The sequence below is a fragment of the Typopeltis vanoorti genome, chromosome 9 (assembly GCF_054136105.1).
Source record: "Typopeltis vanoorti isolate ZY-2024b chromosome 9, IOZ_Tvanoo_1.0, whole genome shotgun sequence".
Taxonomy (NCBI): domain Eukaryota; kingdom Metazoa; phylum Arthropoda; class Arachnida; order Uropygi; family Thelyphonidae; genus Typopeltis; species Typopeltis vanoorti.
In genome coordinates, this window is record NC_143557.1 from 126,058,628 (window position 1) to 126,076,787 (window position 18,160).

At 36.2% G+C, this 18,160-nt stretch overlaps 1 protein-coding gene across 2 annotated transcripts in view; it reads left to right on the forward strand.

Moving 5' to 3' along the window:
• LOC150103511 (uncharacterized) overlaps positions 1 to 18,160 on the forward strand; it is a 51,951-nt gene that overhangs the window by 22,116 nt on the left and 11,675 nt on the right. The window contains exon 1 of one of the 2 annotated variants that reach the window (XM_090397531.1): positions 14,560 to 14,710. The exons of the other annotated variant lie outside the window; for it this stretch is intronic. The gene's annotated coding sequence lies outside the window, so the exon portion shown is untranslated. Of the gene's footprint in view, positions 1 to 14,559; positions 14,711 to 18,160 lie in introns of those variants that run through there. 2 annotated transcript variants of the gene reach the window in all.

The window sequence follows — 18,160 nt, forward strand, 5'->3', positions numbered from 1 at the left end:
CCGAGTCGTATATTTCGATTCGGTTTAAAATATCTCGATGAAATATGCAAAACAGTTGCTCGTTTATATTTATCTGTAATAATGAAGAGTGTCTCTATACAAGAATGCTATTTAAAAACGGCTTTTCATGTTGTCTCTGATCATTTCCCTAGTAGTTACACTTTGTTCTCCTTCCTCGGTCTATCTATTATGCTAGCTTTTTAATTCTGTTATCGTAGACACTATAATAGCAGAATTAAAATGCTAGCATGATATTGTAGACACTGCCTCGTCTTCCAAGTTTCAAGCCTTAGCATTTATCGTACGAAGTGCTAACAAACACTTGAGAATATCACAAAAACTAATCTCAGAACTGTTTCAAAATTCACTACTTATGCTGCAAAAAAAGATCTGAGCACAGAAGTGCATAATACGGAAGAGTATTTTAAAAAAAATGCAAATTCAACTCTGAAAATTTTGCTAAGCTTAATATGGAATGAATATTAACTTAATGAGATCACGTTAGATCTCATTAAGATGAGATAAAACAAAATCAGATCATATTAGTACATTATTAAAAGTGCAAGGGCATTTTTTAAAAATAGAAAACAGGATATATGAACGCCCTATAATAGATTAGAAAGATCGATGTACAGATGAGGATATACCAGCGATTGAGAGATAGACAGAGAACTTGAGAGGAAGTTGGTAGAACGTGATGATGTATTTAGAAATCGTGAAAAAAAAAAAAAAATTAAAGAAAACAAAAAAGGATTGAGTGAACAGTATTGTAAACATTGTAATGATACTTGCAGTTGAGACCAACAGACAGTGCCTTGGGTGCAGGAAAGTGTAGATCCGGCACCAGGTGAAGAAGTCAACGGACTCTCAGAAAGAGGCTGCTTAAATAAGTGACGAACACCAGTGGAAGAACCGGTCTTTACTTGCCAAGTGACCACCCTCTATAGCCTGCGTGCTGTGCGAACTACCCTGTTGAAGTTCATTGTGAACGTTTTCCCGGTGAGATATTCGGTATACTGTGAAAGTCTGCGGAATAACGAGGGGAGCCGCGAATTGCCCTCGTCTTGAACTGTTCTTCTGCAGATTAACAAACAATGGATGCTTTTAGTCATGGGGCGATGAACAGAAGTCTCCCGTGTGGTGACCGGTGACCGATAATGGGTGCATCGTCCTGACATAGATTCAAAGGCCCAATTTGTATTTCCCTAGTATGAGTGAGGAACAAGAACTATACCACCAAACAGCAGTAGAGCACCCCCTTAGAGATCGATCTGGACTGACATTAAAGCGCTTCCCAACAAAGCTCTAACCGTTAGTGTACTTCACCAAGGCTGACAGGGATATTCATTTCGACTTTCCCCCATATCTGTTACCCTCTTGAGCCACAAGATTAATCTCTAGCTGAAAACCGTCGTGAAATTGTTTTCCCTTATTTTGTGTCCCTCCGAAATGAATATCGCGAAAGACATTTCCTAAAATCTGCTTTCACCACATCCATATTTCAAAATGGTTCGCAGAGAGAGAGAGAGAGAGAGAGAGAGAGAGAGGGGGGGGGAAGCCGTTACGCTAGCACACGTCAGGGGCCTCTGGCACACTTCAAACATTTCCCTACTTGCCCCACATTCCCTAACACACACGCACATGCTTAGTAAAGGTGGCGGAGAAGTAAGCAAGAGATACCCGATAAAGTGCGAGGTCATGTAAGTGCCTGTCAACTAACTGAGTAGTAGGAATGTGAGTCTGCGGAATATTTGAGGTTTAGGGGATTTCTTGAAGACATTCTGTCAAACACGACAGCTGCAAAGAGGCGGGAATAGCTTCAGCTATAGAGTCGACAGAACCTATACCATTACTCTGCAAACAGTTGTGAGTAATGATTTAGTCATCGCATGCTAAAACGTATGAAAATGCCCTTATATCGCAAACGGCTCGTGCGTCAAGAGAACATTCTCGTGAGTATTGATGACACAGAGTCTTCAAACCATTTCTCAGGCTACCTGTGTGGCTGTCCTCATATTTCTTGTATTATGTGTTCTTTTTGCAAGTTTGCTGTCTTGCGAGATGAAAAACCCGAATTTCTGGGAGGAAAAACTCTGCTATCTCCGTTATGACACCGGTTAAAACTTAAATTAAATGAAAAGCCATTTTAAAGGTTCTTCGGACTTAGATGGGAATCGAATTATAAAATATAAAAATATTTTATAAATAAATATAAATGATAAAATAACTTATTTTATAATTCAAAATCCTAAAATTAAACGCGATATATGAATGCTTCATGAAAAGGACACTTTTCGACGCGTGAACATTCTCGTTAATAGCGCGGGTGTGATGTAACATATAATGACACCTTTGAGTTCTTTAAACTGGCGTGCAGATGGCGCAGCCTGTCGAATTCTTAGCGTTCCGGTTTTAAACGGCCCAGAAGGCGAGACAAGGTGTGCGTTGAGAGAATAGCACCCAAAAGTCGTAGTGACTGTGATTGGTTATTGTGTGAAGCAATCCAATTGAACTTTGTCATTTATCATGAGTTACTGTTTTTGTTTTCTGAGTTTCATCTGTTTTACGTGCGTGAAGTGTGAACTGATGTGTTTATGACATCGATATAGAAAAATTTTAATACATATTTATAATTTCCATAAATAAGATAACTTTTTGTCCATATTTCATGGGAATCAGTGTTATCGATGTACTGAATGTCCCAGTTTCTGCCAGAGCTTTCAGGGATTATATGATTATAACTAAACGAGGTTGAAATTTGTGTATGATAATTAATTAAAACGAGTTATCTCAGCCTTTTTTTGATTCAGTCCGGAAAAATAATAATGTCCCAAGTCAGTAGTTCAAACTGTGGGGCGCGACCCAGGGGGGCAATAGCTTGAAAGGGGGTGGCATACTTTCCTACAGATAAAAATTAAAACTGTCCTAAATCAGTTTTAAAAATAACGACAAATAAAAATACAGAAAGAAAAACTTTTGATGATACAGGTTTTAATCGATCTCACTAGTGATACTTCACTGAAAAGTAAATTTGAGGAATTGTCTTTATCAGAGTTCTGGATGCATATTGGCAAGGAAGTCAAAGTATCGTTCAAGACTAAATATAACTTAGAGTGGCCATTTCTGATATTACACCACGTTTTGATAAACTTTGTTCTCAAAAGCAGGTCCATCCATCACATTACTTTGACATTTAAATGTTTGATTATTTTTACAGAGAAAAATTAAATACTTGTTAGTATTTAATTTTGGTTAATTGCAAGTGTTAAAACTAATTTTTATTGTAGGCCTAATATTGTGATACTTTAATTATTTTATGTCAAAAACTGTTAAATAGTATGTAGAAAACACAAAATAAACTGAATAAAACATCAAACTTAGTATGACTTCTATTTTGATAAATAAAACCAGCGGGGGGGGGTGGCTGACAGTGTGGGGCTCAGAGGTAAAAAGTTTGAGAACCACTGTCCAAAGTGATTACTTTGTATTTTTGCCTGATTTGTGCGCATTATATGTCAGTATTTAGAAATCGTATCAAAATTCAAATTATCCGTGTCTCACTCTAGTATTTGCTTTACATTATGGAAAATACTAAGAATAGTGATCAGAGCTTTACCCACCTTTATAATGAGTTGCCCTGGTGTTGCACCACCTTTAGACTTGAACTACGTTCGGGCGCAAACTTAACTGTTTGCTTACTTCGGATTAGGAGTAAAATAACCAAGCTTATAAAATTACTTAGTAACCCTAATATATATATATATATATAGATAGATAGATAGATAGATATACGATGTATCTCTCTCTCTCTCTCTCTCTCTCGTGTATATATATATATATATATTGGGATTTCAAAATCCAGACTGACAAAAGCTTGGAATGTAATACACCCGATATAACAGTGGTTGAAAAAAGTGAAAACAAGGGTGTTACGTTTATCGAAATATCAGTACCAGGAGATAGTCGGATTGACAACAAAGAAAATGAAAAAATTACAAAATATCGCGATTTGCAAATCGAAGTTGAAAGAATCTGGCAAAAGAAAACGAAAGTTGTTTCCATAATAATAGGTCTTTAGGCGCCATCCCTAAAACATTGAAAAAACAACTAGAAGCACTCGAGTTAGATGGATTAAAAATTGGGCAGCTGCAAAAGGCCGCTTTGTTCGGCACAGCTTTCATTTTCAGAAAGTATTTCCACAACTCATAGGCCCTTGGATAGGGCCCGAATTAGTAGAACATAACCAGCCTTTTCTTAAGACTGAGGAAGCAAATCAAGCTTTGATGAATATTTTATATATATAAACTTGGAAAGGCAAGAAAACTGCATGAAATGCATCATGATATAATGTGAATACTACCCGAATAATAATGAATAGGATTTCCCTTTCAAAACATGAGTGAGTACACAGTCCCCTTACTATGATATTCTTTTCCATCCAGTTGTTCTACTTTCTTTATGTTGCTCAACAAGTTCATTCCCCTTCCACTAAGAAAGAAAGAGAGGCGTAGGGAAGTAACGTTAAGAGTTCATTTAGACGTAACCTGGAAAAGAACAAATGCGACAAGAATGACGAAGATCTAAGACACTACGTTGTCAGGTCGCTGTCTTAAAGATCTGCAGCGTGGTTGGCTAGACTTCAAATTACGAAGGTGTGCTGTCGTGACCGGCTGACGTCGTTAGCGATGAAACCGAAGACGGATGAATCCGGAAAGTGAGATAGAAGAGTGAAGATAGATGTGCGAGAAGAAGATAGATGTAAATAGACTGGGAGAAAGAGAGAAAAAGAGACAGAAAGAGGACAGATTATGAATGACAAAGATGAAAGATGGGAGTGTAATTTGCACCAGACAGAGCTTTAATATCGAAAGAGTAAGTAGAATGGCACAAAGTTTAAAATGCCTTTAGGAGAAGATGAGTCGTGCATTTTTGGTACAGTATTAGCATTCGCATTTTATATGATTCTAGCAAAAAAAAAAAAAAAAATACTGTAAATATTTGCTTTGTGATGTCTCTTTACTGGCTCGACAGAATGCGGAGCTTGCACAGCAGTCGGGCACCAGTGGATTATTGTTCGAACCTCTGCCTGCATTTTTTAGTGGCTGTTCTTAACATCGTTCTGACATGGCGACGAGCCTGGAAGGTTATGTAATCGTGTGGCCACGCATCCCTCTCCCTTCATTATTCTAATGTCCGCTCATCTCCGGGACCTTGGTTTTCACTTCCGCCTTTCTCTATGACGCGCACACATCACGGCCCTAGTGCAAATTTAATCAAGTCTCTGCTACTCTAGTACGGGGTCACTAGTGCTAATGTGGCAACTGGAACGTGAGAAACCTTATGTTACTCTGGGGGTTCTCACATCAAAGGTTTAACATCTTGACTGTAAGTGGGGCGATAAACAGGCTGCACTGTAAAAGTTCGAACTTGTTCTCCAACCTCTTCTTTAATAAATTACTGTTTTAAAGTATTCTACTCGAAATATAAATATTCAAACACGAGGCTTTAAATATGTAGCAGACATTTAACCTTTGAACTCAAACCAATAATTAAACACGGAACACAGCTGAAGCCAGGCAGATTTCCCCCCCTTTTTTACGAAAGGAAGTATAAAAATGTTTATTTAAAATATGATTTAAACTAAGATATCCGTCATGTATCAACTCGAGTAATTGGTTGCTCCCTAAAGTGACAAGGAATTTCATCCCCGCCCCCAAACGCTTAATTATAAACTGAAACTATCCTATAGTATATTTAATTATACAATATTTTATTATCCGCTTGGAGACTTAAATCCATGTTGGGTAGCAACGGCATGAATCTACTTACCCGTATTCATGTTTATACCTCTGGATGTACACGCACCAAACATCTTCAAGGTCGGTTTTATGTTTATGAGGGAAAAGAACCGGAGCACCCGTAGGAACACATATCTACAACCATATCATGAAACCGAGTAACACGGATGGAAAATATTATCAACTATTTCATTAATATTAAGTAAGGGATGGTTTCTTTAAGCTTATTTCATACTGTTAAGCACGTTTTACAAAATTCAGAGCATCTGTCATTATTGGTTTTATTTTTTCTTATTGAACAAATCATCCACACTTGTTATTTTCTCTGCTCTGGCTGAAGTAATTTTATTGCTATTTCACACGTGGAATCGTTGCAAAACTTTGTTGAATCCTTCGGAAAAAATAGATCGACACTGTTTCTCGTCGAACTACTTTTGGTTCGACGACAAGTTTCGTTTCAACTGGACCATTAGCGGCAAAAACGACTGAAACGATTAAAGTCGCCAGCCTGGTTGGCTAAGTGATTAACGTATCTATTCTCGAACCAGTAGGTTGTGGATTCGAATCCCACCATGGCATGAATGCTTGTGATTGCCTTTAGGTGGAAGATGAACTTCATCGCCCAGTGTGAAATCGCCCTTCTTATTGGAGTTTTCCATGTTTCATATCTAGAGGAGGATTTCCAGCTGCACACACATATATATATATATATATATATATATATATATATATATATATATATATATATATATATATATATATATATATATATATATATATTAAAAATAGAAAAAATCCTTAGCCCATCCAGGGTACGAATATGTACTGTCATATAGTTTACATAAACCTTTCGTGGGTAGGAGCCACATAATTATTATTTTTTTTTTTTTTTATGTGGCTCCTACCCAACTCCTATCCAAAAATGCGTTTCAAATGACAAAGAGAAATGGCTGTAAAAAAAAAAAAAAACCCGTCATAAATATCTCTGGGTTCATTGCTACAATAACGATTGACATCATTATTCACAAATGATAGTACGAAAAGTAGTATTCTTATGATGTGTGGAATCATTTTTCATATTTCTTTCTTCTATAAAAGAAATATGAAAGATAATTACTGAAATAAAGAGCCAAAAGGTTTCACTTCGGCGATGCAAAATTATTCAAATTAAGTGGATATTGAATCCAACATTATTTCAAAGCCGAATAGAGAAACTACAAGAGTTTCATACCGAATATAGAAACTATAAAAGTTTCGGTGGATCCAAGCATAAGTAAACCTTTCATGACAGGGGCAACTCGTGGTAAAGGTGGAGTAAGCTCTGATCACTTTCCTTAGTATTTCCCATAATGTAAAGCACATCTCCTTGCGGACATGTATGATGTTATACATTATGTGGGGTTTCGACCTTTGTTGAGGTCTCATCAGTGGATAGGTAGACTCAGACGTAAATACTCAGGTTGAAGTGATGCAGAAGTTATAGTTTACCATACCAGTTGCCAAAAGGTGTCACATCACAAAAGGCACCAAGACTTTACACTATGGGAAATACTAAGGAAAGTGATCGGATCTTACTCCACCTTTACCACGAGTTGCCCCTGTCATGAAAGGTTTGCTCACGCTTGGATCTGCCGAAACGTTTATAGTTTCTATATTCGGCACGAAACTCTTGTAGTTTCTTTATTCGGCTTTGAAATAATGTTGGATTCAATATCAACTTAATTGGAATAATGAAAAATAATGTTTACAAAATTTAATAGCTCCGAAATACAGTGTCTGCTCTAAAAGCCATTACTAATGAAAAAATGCGTAGACACTAATAATTTAGACTTATTATACAATGTGAATACGTAACTTTTTTATGATTTTATTATTTTCAAAAATTTCGTGGGGGTTGACTACCAACAATTCCACCTCATCTGTAAACTGCGGATTCAATGACCATCGAAGAAGTTTCATGATTTCTAGCTAATTTCTACCAGCAGCATACCAAAGGGGAGAGGGGTATGTTATGGTTCCCTTTACTTGGATCCATAGATGTACTCCCTCCTTGCTATCCTTATGTTATTTCGATAGCATACGGGCTCCTATCGTTAGGCACAGAATCAATATGCTATCAATCAGCGTGGTCCAATTCCCTCTGGGTATTATCCCCCCCCCCCCTCTCTTTCCCATACACATATCCCATCTAAATCCGTCACCGCATGCACGGAAGCGGCTACCACTCGCTTACTCGAATGTGTGACAGGTTTTGCACGTGCGCCAAGCGGGGACCTTTCTAGGGATATCGCCTTGTTATTGTCTAATGTGAAGTCAGCTGTTAGTAATAGGCTTGTCAAATCGACTTAGTTCGCGTGAAAGCGAAGTGCGGGCTACACCGTGACGTCAGGTGGCGTAAGGCAGGGTGACGGGGACCACAGCAGGACATTTGTAATGCACGAAAATTAGGAACACCTCGCCGTAGCGTAATAATGGAAAGATTTTTAAATGGGTTGCACAACATTTCTGTGAAAGTTGTACATTGTGGGAAATTTTATTAATTATACAGACCTTCCCTTCTCCCTCACATAAGTGATATCCAATAATATCCATCCGAGTACATTCCCCCTTCTTCGGCGTTCTATTTGCTCATAACACAGTTGATAGTGAAGTTGCTAAACAAGAATACCATACAAGTTCCCTGCAAACATTAAAGATACAGAGATGATTAATTTGTGAAAATTACTGAATTTGTCTCGGAGTTGGAAACTGCTATTCTAAGGATTTTATTCAACCTACAGTTGAATAGAGCATTTTTTTTTAAAATAGATCCAGAGGGTCCACCGCTAGCATTTAAAATGATAAACGTAAATTCATAATTCTGCAGTTGTTATTCACTGATACAAATAATGAAACAATAAATGATTAAAATGCATTTTATATTTTTAGTATATCTATTTATTTTATCTTTCAAAAAATATTCCAGAACGTAAAATTAATGGCGCCATTAATAAACCTAGCATCGGTATGGTCATAGGAATTCTGTGCATTTTATTTTTTCTTCTACACTCCGGATGTCCCATTAAATAATCGACAAATTAGCACTTGGTAAGTCAGTACCCATTAGCTAATTTGAACTCCTATTTTTTATTTTTGTTTCTTTGAGTTGACGTCAACAAGTAGGCTAGGGGAAAGCTGAGTCAAAAAAGAAAAAAAAAAAGAGTAAATCTTACAAGGAGCTCTTTCAACAGAAGGTTTAGTGGTATATTTTGTCTGGAGTTTACAATGAACACTCCTTTAATTTGTTATCGGATAAGTCTAGAGGAGGTTGGGCCGACTAGTTGTCTGTCAACGTCACAATAAACCCCTTTGTGGAACTCTCGAGTGCGTTTTTCCTCATCCGACATTGATGTTTCCAGATTTAGTTGGCCTCAGTGAAAATATTTACTCAAAAGGAAATGTTGTCTAAAAGAGAGAGAGAGAGAGAGAGTGAAGGGGTTGTAAGTTAATCTGTGTTGAAAGCTGTTCGCGTGAAAAAAAAAAAAAAAAAAAAGCGGAAGTTGTTTAGAGACGAAATATGCGGTAGTTTAATATTGTTTTCCTGTTGAAATGTTTTCAGACGATCCTGTTTATTCTACCAAATTGCACAACAAACATTTCACAACTTCTTGCTTCTCATCTCACTTTTTCTATCATGGAGGTAGAGGGTGCACTGTTAACTATACGATAATTATTTTGACTAATTGTAATCGAAAACATCTCTTATGTCATGATGAGTTGCGAAAGGTGGGGAGACGAGAATTAGCTTCACTTAGCCAACCCTATTGGAATGTTTGATTTGTTTACATTAGCACAATGAGAGAGACCTTCATGTACTTGGCTCTAGTCCAACCTCATTCACCAGCAGAGAGCAAAATAGAATAATCTTTTTATATCATTACATGACGCTGATGTACAATAGGGACGTGCTTCACTCTTTTGATAGGTCAAGCAAAACAAGGTGGGAGACATTTTTTTTTTTAATGCAGACAGAGTAAAGTTCTTTTATACTTACTTGGTAGTTCTGATGTCGATAAAACTTCATATGTCAATAATTTCAGCTGTAGAATTTATTAGCTCATCTAACTTTTCCAAGAGAACTCGTGATAAAACTGGGGGCGATAAGGAACCCCCCCCCAGGTCAGTAGCAGTAATTTACTTTCACTTTAACTCCCCTCCCCTAGTTTCTAACATCCGTGCAAATATTAAAATCACTGTGCCTCATTTTCCTGTTATCGCCGGTCATTGTATGCTGCCCTCACAATGGTAACCTCCCTGCAGGGATCTAGGCGACACACACACACAAAAAAAAAAAAAAAAGAGGGGGGGGGGGGCAGGAAAGAAACGTGGGAAGAAGGAAAATGCAAAGCAAGTAACGTGGCTATGATGCCTAATGAAGCGCCAGTAGAGCTATCAAACGTATAAAGGAGTATATTTGCAATACGTGAGAACAGACATTGTGCTGCATTACCAAAATGAGTGTCGATGGGAACGGGAGTCGAACAATTGCACTGCAACCCCTGGCCACGCTCCTGATGTTCGTATTAATAGTGGAGACACGTGACTTTTGGTTGCTATTTGTGTCTGACAATAATCTCCATCAATTTCTTGCAACTAGGATGTCAGCTTACTCCGGGCAGTTTGCTGATCGCAAAATCTTCTATAGATGGATGTCAATAGAAAGAGAAAATACCCTGTGAAAGGACCCAAGCTAAGTTATTTAGATAATGATTAATGAGACGAATAGGCAAAAATTCATGAGGGTTTCCTACACTGTTTTCAATAAAATATTCCTTTTAACCTTGATGAAATGAAAATCCGAAATTTAGTCATGACAGGAAGGCATCTTAAGCTACTGAAAGAATAAGAAATCGCAATGAGAATGGTTATTAGAAAGTGTGATCTTCGAATAATAATGTTTTAACGGAATTTCTCATTTGATGTTACTTTTTTTTTATTTATTTTACTCACCTATCACTGTCATGTGCAAACTCAATTCGAGTTTTAGAATTAAAACTCAAATAGATTTGGTTTAGTTGAAATTAGGACCGAAGCCATGAGGCTGCGGGGTCGTTATGCCTCTTTATTATGTGTTCCCCAGCTAGTTCGCCTGTTTTAGGGAATGAAAAATCTTTCCACCTCTGCGTGGGATCGGCTAAATACCTTCACCTGAATAACTTTTTTCTAGACTGATTCGAACCCAGGGCTTTCCTAAAGATATCGCAGATATCGAATGAACTAGGTTCAGAGGTAGAGACGAATACTCTTTTAAAGTGGAGATATACCGCTTTGTTAATGTATTAAAAAAAAAAAGGAAATGACTGAACTATTTTATCGTCTAATATACAAAAAATGGCTTTACACTATCACCATCCTGACTGAACCTGGATCTGAAATAGATGGGAAAGATTTTCTGCTTGGTTGAGTGCAGGAATGGATGAAGCCTTTAATTGTAGAGAGGCCTATAGCGAGTTTAGATTGAGGTAGTTGAGAAATATTTTTATGCATTTATTGTTTTATTAATATATTTACATTTTTACTAATGTTCAATTTGTATTATAACTAAAATGTTTTATTTATGTTACTTAACTAAAACTTCACAATATTTCTTGATCCGTTTTCCTGTGGTAAAGGATATTGCTCATATTGTTCCCCCCCTGGAATTTTCCCCTGATTCATTATACAGGAACACCTTTAATATATTAGTGAATAATAAGCTCTGTAGGCATTAAAAGTCAATCCTTGATTTACGGTCCCTCGCATTCTTCCAACTTCAACACACGCAAATAAAAAAAAAAAAAAGTACCAAATTTATCGCATCTGATAAATTGAATTGTAGAATCGTAACGAAAATAAGTTTAAATAGCAGGAAATATACCCTTAAAGATTTCCACACTCACTTGTTTTAGAACTTTGTTCTTAACGAAAACTAAAAATAATTGCGCTTTGATTGTAGGTCCTTATCCTTATAAGGACTGGCTTAAAGGGGCGAAGCAAGAATGCTTTTCATCTTCCCCGTTATCTGTAGAGGACAGTGTAGGGATAAGGTGTTATTGAGCTATTAAAGCTCTGATCATGGCAAGAGGGTAACAACCGAGCCTCAGTTAGAGCTTCATTGGCTGCAGCACTGCCATCCATTTCCCTCCAAGGGTAATCACCGCACCTCACGGAAGTTTCGAACACAATTATATGTTCTCATTATGGGGTTTAATCAGTGGTGAGCTATAAGGGGATCGCGGGGACTCGCCCGAGCCCTTTGTTAAATTTTTCTTAAATTTGCGAGTCCCTTGTTCTTTTTGTTTACTTTTTTATTTAAAAAAAACATACTTTTTTTTAATATATTAAGCGACAAACTTATATGGTAACCTAACAAAGTAATTTTATTAAATAAAATATTATAGTTACTGTTACCACCATTTTACAAATAAGAATTCATTTTTGGTAATCACATATAAATAAATAGGAATATAAAATAATGCCCCTTGATTGGTACCTTTTGATTATCACTTGAAGTATAAAAACAAAAGAGAAATATAACACACTTCAATATTATTGCGTTTAGATAAGATTTATTTATTCTTTATAGATTGTTTGTCATAAAAACTTCTGTCGCAAACAAAAGAAATTTATTTTGTTTATAAAAAATGCGGACTATTTCATATGTGCGATTATAAAAGATTTTATTCTTATTATATTTTGATAGTTAAAAAATGTTTTTCTTATGTAAGATAAATTAACACAGATGATTGTGTGCAATATTTCATGTTTAGATCATGAAATATTTGTTTAAAAATGATAGCCTTTACAGGTTGATTGTCCCCTCATACTTTTTGATTGGCATTTGTGCATAAGCTGTATTAATAAACGTTTTTGTGTGAAATACGTTTTTTTTTTTTTGCTCGACGATGCGAGCCCTTTGTTAAAATTTTCATAGCTCACCACTGGGTTTAATGGAATAAACACAGCGCATATAAATAATTAAACAACATGCCTAATCACTCCCGTATTTCATTTCACTCACTGAGACATGGTCAGAGAAATATTAAAATTTCAAAAACATACACAAATTTGTACAAACAATAAGTGGAAATGATAAGAATGAAAGCCTCAAGTCCTATGAGGAACACTCTCTATGGATGCTGTTGGCTAGCTTTAGCTGTGTTAGACGAGAGGTCTAAGAATTAAAGTTTCCCAAATCTTGGAAAATGTAATACATAATAAATACATGTTAATAACGAATATTAACAAAATAATATTTGTTAAGATTAGGTCGGGTTTATTATTATTTTTTTTTTAATTCTGCTGCTGATTCTAAAAAAAGTCTTTCAAATTGGTTATATTTTGTGGTGAAGCATAGCAGTTTTTTTGTTTTTTTTCGTTTGATTCTGTGCAAGGTATCCAAGGCATGTTCAGCAAGACCTGAATGACGACACTTATGGTAACAGATGTACTTTTATGTTCTTTTAGGCGGATGTTTGCAGATCCCCTAGTTTGACCATAATAAGATAAGTTGCAGGAACAAGAAACCCTATAAATACCTGGAACAGAGAGAGGAGGTTGAGGATCCTTAGGAGAGCGGATGAGGGTTGCCAGCTTTAGATATGGTTTGAATGGCGTGCAGAGATTGCATTTTTATAGAGTTCTGGCTATTTTTTCTGAGGTTCTTCCCGGATATAAGGAACAGTGGTAGCATAACTATAGTCGGCATGTTGACAGGGTTGAGGGGGATGGCAGGAACAATTAATTTGTTTGTTTTTTGGCATTGAAGCCATTGGACAGGAAAGTCTGGCGAATAAAGGACAATTCAACAGTAACTTCAGCCTCACCCATATCCACTCTCCTATACAAATTTGCAAATATTCAAGTTTGAAAGACTTTTTTTTATTTTTAGAATCAGCAGCAGGATTAAAAAACCGACATAATCTTAATAAATAGTTGCATCTTCCTAAGATTTGGGAAATTTTAATCCTTAAGCCTCCCGCCTAACACAGCTAAGTCTAGCCAACAGCATTCATAGAGGACGTCCCTCATAGGACTTTAGGCTTTCGGTCTAATGTTTTCCTATTATTATTTTTATTTTATTTTATTTTATTTTATTATTTATTTATTTTATTATTATTATTATTAAAAATTTATGTGTATTTTTCAATTTTAATATTGTTTCCCTGACGATGTCTCAATGATATGAAATATACGAGGGAGTAAACATGTTTTTAATTATTTACAGGTGTTGTATTCATTCCATTAAACCCCGTAATGAGTTTAAACCAGCACGAAGTCTAAATATTCAATATATAAAATATGCCACACTGTGTATAATGTTATCGGTGTAATAAGAATCGTTATCAATATAATAAACCCACTAAAACTTTGTTAGATGATACTAGTGGATTCTATCCTGCTTACACTCGTTCCATTGTTCAACTGATTTCGATGAAATATGGAACATGATCTTTCTTAAGTTGCTTCTTTTTCCTGTGAATTTCAACCCAATCGAACTATAATGGATCTAAGGATGAGGCTGTAAGAGGAAAATAAGTTGGCTCCAACTAGAAACACTTGCGCATTTCACATCATTCAACCAATTTCGGCCAGTTATTCTTCATCTTATGTCTTAAAAATATCTCACGTGTAAAAACGTGAAGTAAGTATCGAGAAAACTGGAACTGCTACAATTTAGACGAGGCTACATAGCTGATATATTATTTTAAATATTGTGGATTTAATACCTTTCCAAACTCAATATTAGAAGCAGAAGAAACAATCATGAATGAAAACAGTTGGGCAAGTAGCTACTTCTGAAATGCAGTAATCTTCTGTTTCCTCAGTACCAGTGGCGGCTCGTGGCTTGAAATCGTGGGGGTGCTGCAACTTTCGAAATATACATACACAGCGTAAGTACAGTGTATACGTGTTTGGATAAAATATCAAAATTATGGTCAAAATTAAAAAAAAATTAAACATGAAAAAATATTGTTTATTATCGATAAAATTATACAATTTAGTATAATTTAAAATTACTTAAAAATAAAATCCATTCCTTTAATTGTAATTGAAGGAATGGATTTACAATTTTTGGACATTACAATTAAATCCTTTAATTGTAATGTCCAAATATTTAAAGAGACGGAGTAAACACGATAAGCACTACGAACACTCTACTACTGGCGCAAACTGCATATAAACAACAGTGGAACTGCGCGACGGACAGTGCCGCGTTACACTAATAGCTCGCATCTCACTGTGACGTGCATATGCTTGCGCGTGTAGCAATATGACACTGTGATAAACACAGTGCTGCTAGCGTCCTTTGCCCTCCTAAGTGCTACAAGATGGATTTTTATTATTTTTATACAAAATAGGAAAATCATATAGGATTGTTGATGATAAAATTAAATATTACAAGCAAATATAAATAAATTAATAAATATATTTCTATATCGAGAAAAATTGGGGGTTCTGCAGTTCCGCAATGCCTATGCACAAGCCGCCCCTGCTCAGTACTTAGTTCTTTTTCTTTGCTTTCACGTACGAGATTTTTTTTTTTTTAGAAGATCATTAAATGTTTATAACCTGGTGGTTTTAAGCAACTGTTCTTAACATGCATCAGTTTTCATTCTGTATGCAGGATCTGATCCTTGCCATTCAGAGAGAGAGAGAGAGACAATGGAAATATCTTCAGCTCCATAATGTTCAACAAAAGAAAAAAAAAAGTAACAGAGACTAGAAGAGGGAGTCGCATAGACTAAGTTTGCCTGAAACATTACTGCAAAAGCGCTCTATTTTTAGTAAGTCCCACGTGTATATCTCCACTTATTGTCAATGAGAAGTTGCACCTGGCCAGCCCACGTTTTCTCCATCGACCTTCTAGAAATAGCAGACGACCTCTAATAGTCAGGAACTGACAACGTACTGCTTTTAAAAGTGCAGGGAGAGGGGAGAGTAGTTAAGAAAACATCGCATTCTCTTTGGATAAATTTCACTTGCTAGTTTTCCATTCAGAATTACTTCACCTACAGTTGCATAGTAAAAAATCTTTTTTTTTTTCCGCCAGGGGAGTGTCATTTTATTATTATTCTCCCGAGCCATGGCGGTGATCTCGGAGGGTATATCCTTATCTTTGCGGCTGGCGTTTTGTTTAAGCTTCCGAGCCATCCCAGATAGCACTATCTGAGGAGGTAGAAGAGGGAACTTGCTCAATACCAAATCACGTGATGACGAACCGGGAAGGGACGTCGATTATGACGACAAATCCTTTTCCCCATTTTTCGACCCACGTTATCTGTCTACTTACTAACCGTGCCGAAAACGAACGGAAGACGGGGAGCAGTCATCTCTATTCCAAGTGCACAATTATCTTTTGCAGCACCCAAGAGCCGTTACTAAGATAGATGATTTCTTCAATGCCGTGTCTGACACACTACAGACTTTCTCCATTAGCCACCCGCACATACAAACTTGGGGTGGACAAGGGAGGAGACAAATGAGGGTGGGGAGAAACTGACAGAGAAGAAAACAACGCTGTGTAGAATGATCTCCTCTTGGTGAAGTTACAAAGACGTGCTTCAAACTTGGAATCAATGTGGGCATGCAGGTTGATCGCTTTCTCCATCTTTCGACGTTCATACAGGACAGGAGACTTCTGTCTGTTCCAAAACGGAAATGAGGGTTGTATAGAAAATAGACCATTGTTCGTATTCACATGTTCAAGTATGACCCGCAAGTAGCATGATTGTTAACAATGTTGAACACTGCGAACTCTCACGTTAGTAATTTGTGCCTTCCTTCCAAACTAGGTAAGACATCTGAATCATCGTTTTCATTCTACATTATCAGGGGTATTTCGGTATTACGAACTTCACTTTTGTCTCTAATACTACAAATTCCTTTATTACATAAAAAATGACATTCTTTTCATGCCTTTTTCCCGAATTCAGGTCTCCGAAAAAAAAAAAAATGCATCCTCTTATTACCTAGTGGACAAGCTAACAAATCTATCACGTTGTGTCCATACAATTCCTGTGACCTTTCACTAATTGGATGTCCTTTTCGTCCTGACATTACCCTCGGGGCAATTAAGTACTATTGATCCTTAGATTTTTTTTTTTTTTTTTTCTGTAGCCATGTGCACTTGAAGTTTTTTCACCAAAGCCACTAACGCTGCCAGACGTCGTCGATTCTTGTTATTCCACAGAGAAACATTGTCATAACAGGCACAGAATTGATTTTACGCTTATTATAATGTGGACTTCCAATTTAGGATAAGCTAAACAATGCCATTCAAATCTTACTAAAAGAAGATAAACTGTGAGCAAACAATTTGGAACGGATTATAGGAAAGCCTTTACTTGTTCTTTACGTGAAGACAGGATTTCGAAGAAACTGGCTAGAAAGATTATGTTGTTGCCCCTTAAAAAAACAAAATTGCCAATTTATAAAAGAATAATCACGATACCAATATGCAGAAGAGTTCCTGTCTTCCATATTTCCGGATATATTTATTTCTTCTTTTGTAATGATTCTTGTAATAATTACTGTAATGTTTAATAATAATTAATAATCGTATTATTATTATTATTATATCACACTCCAGGGAGTCCAAAGACTTATCGAGGGAAGGAATCAACTCTACAACTCTGTCTCACTACTCCACCAACCTTCATCATCTAACACCAACGCCATCTACCGCCGACTACCACCACTAGTGCTTTCACAGACAATCACAAACATCCATGCCGTGGGCATGGATGTTTGTGATTGTTTGCATTGTTTAGAAAATATTTTTTCAATAAAATTATATCTGATATTTTACTTTTTTATGTACTTTTTTTATTTGGATTATGGGCAAAGTGGAATCACTATTTTAATATCTCGCATATAATTGCCAGCCTCTACAATAAATTTATGAGGACGCTTGGAGAGATTCTGGTCTTCTGATAAAAAAAAAAAAAAAAAGAGGAATGGATAGATTCTCAATTCCCTATATAAATAGTCGTTCCTAATTTCTTTTTTTTATTTATATATTAATTATGTATTTCTCCAGAACGATTTGTTATTGTTTTTGCTGTTAACAAATAGGCTTTTTTTGCTAGTTGTTCAAATAATATTACAGAGTTAAGGCTGTTTGAATTTGGCAGTTATTAACAGCGATATTTGTCAGCATTTTAATGTAACGCATTATAAACACGTTGACTACTAATAATGTGAACTGATCACCTTGAAACACTTGCCTATACAAAAACAGATAACAATGAATTTGCTAGTTTTTTAAATTCATTTTTTACTGACGTAAAGTTTGTCATGCATTCAACCATATGCTAATAAGCAAGATCTCACTTGGTCGT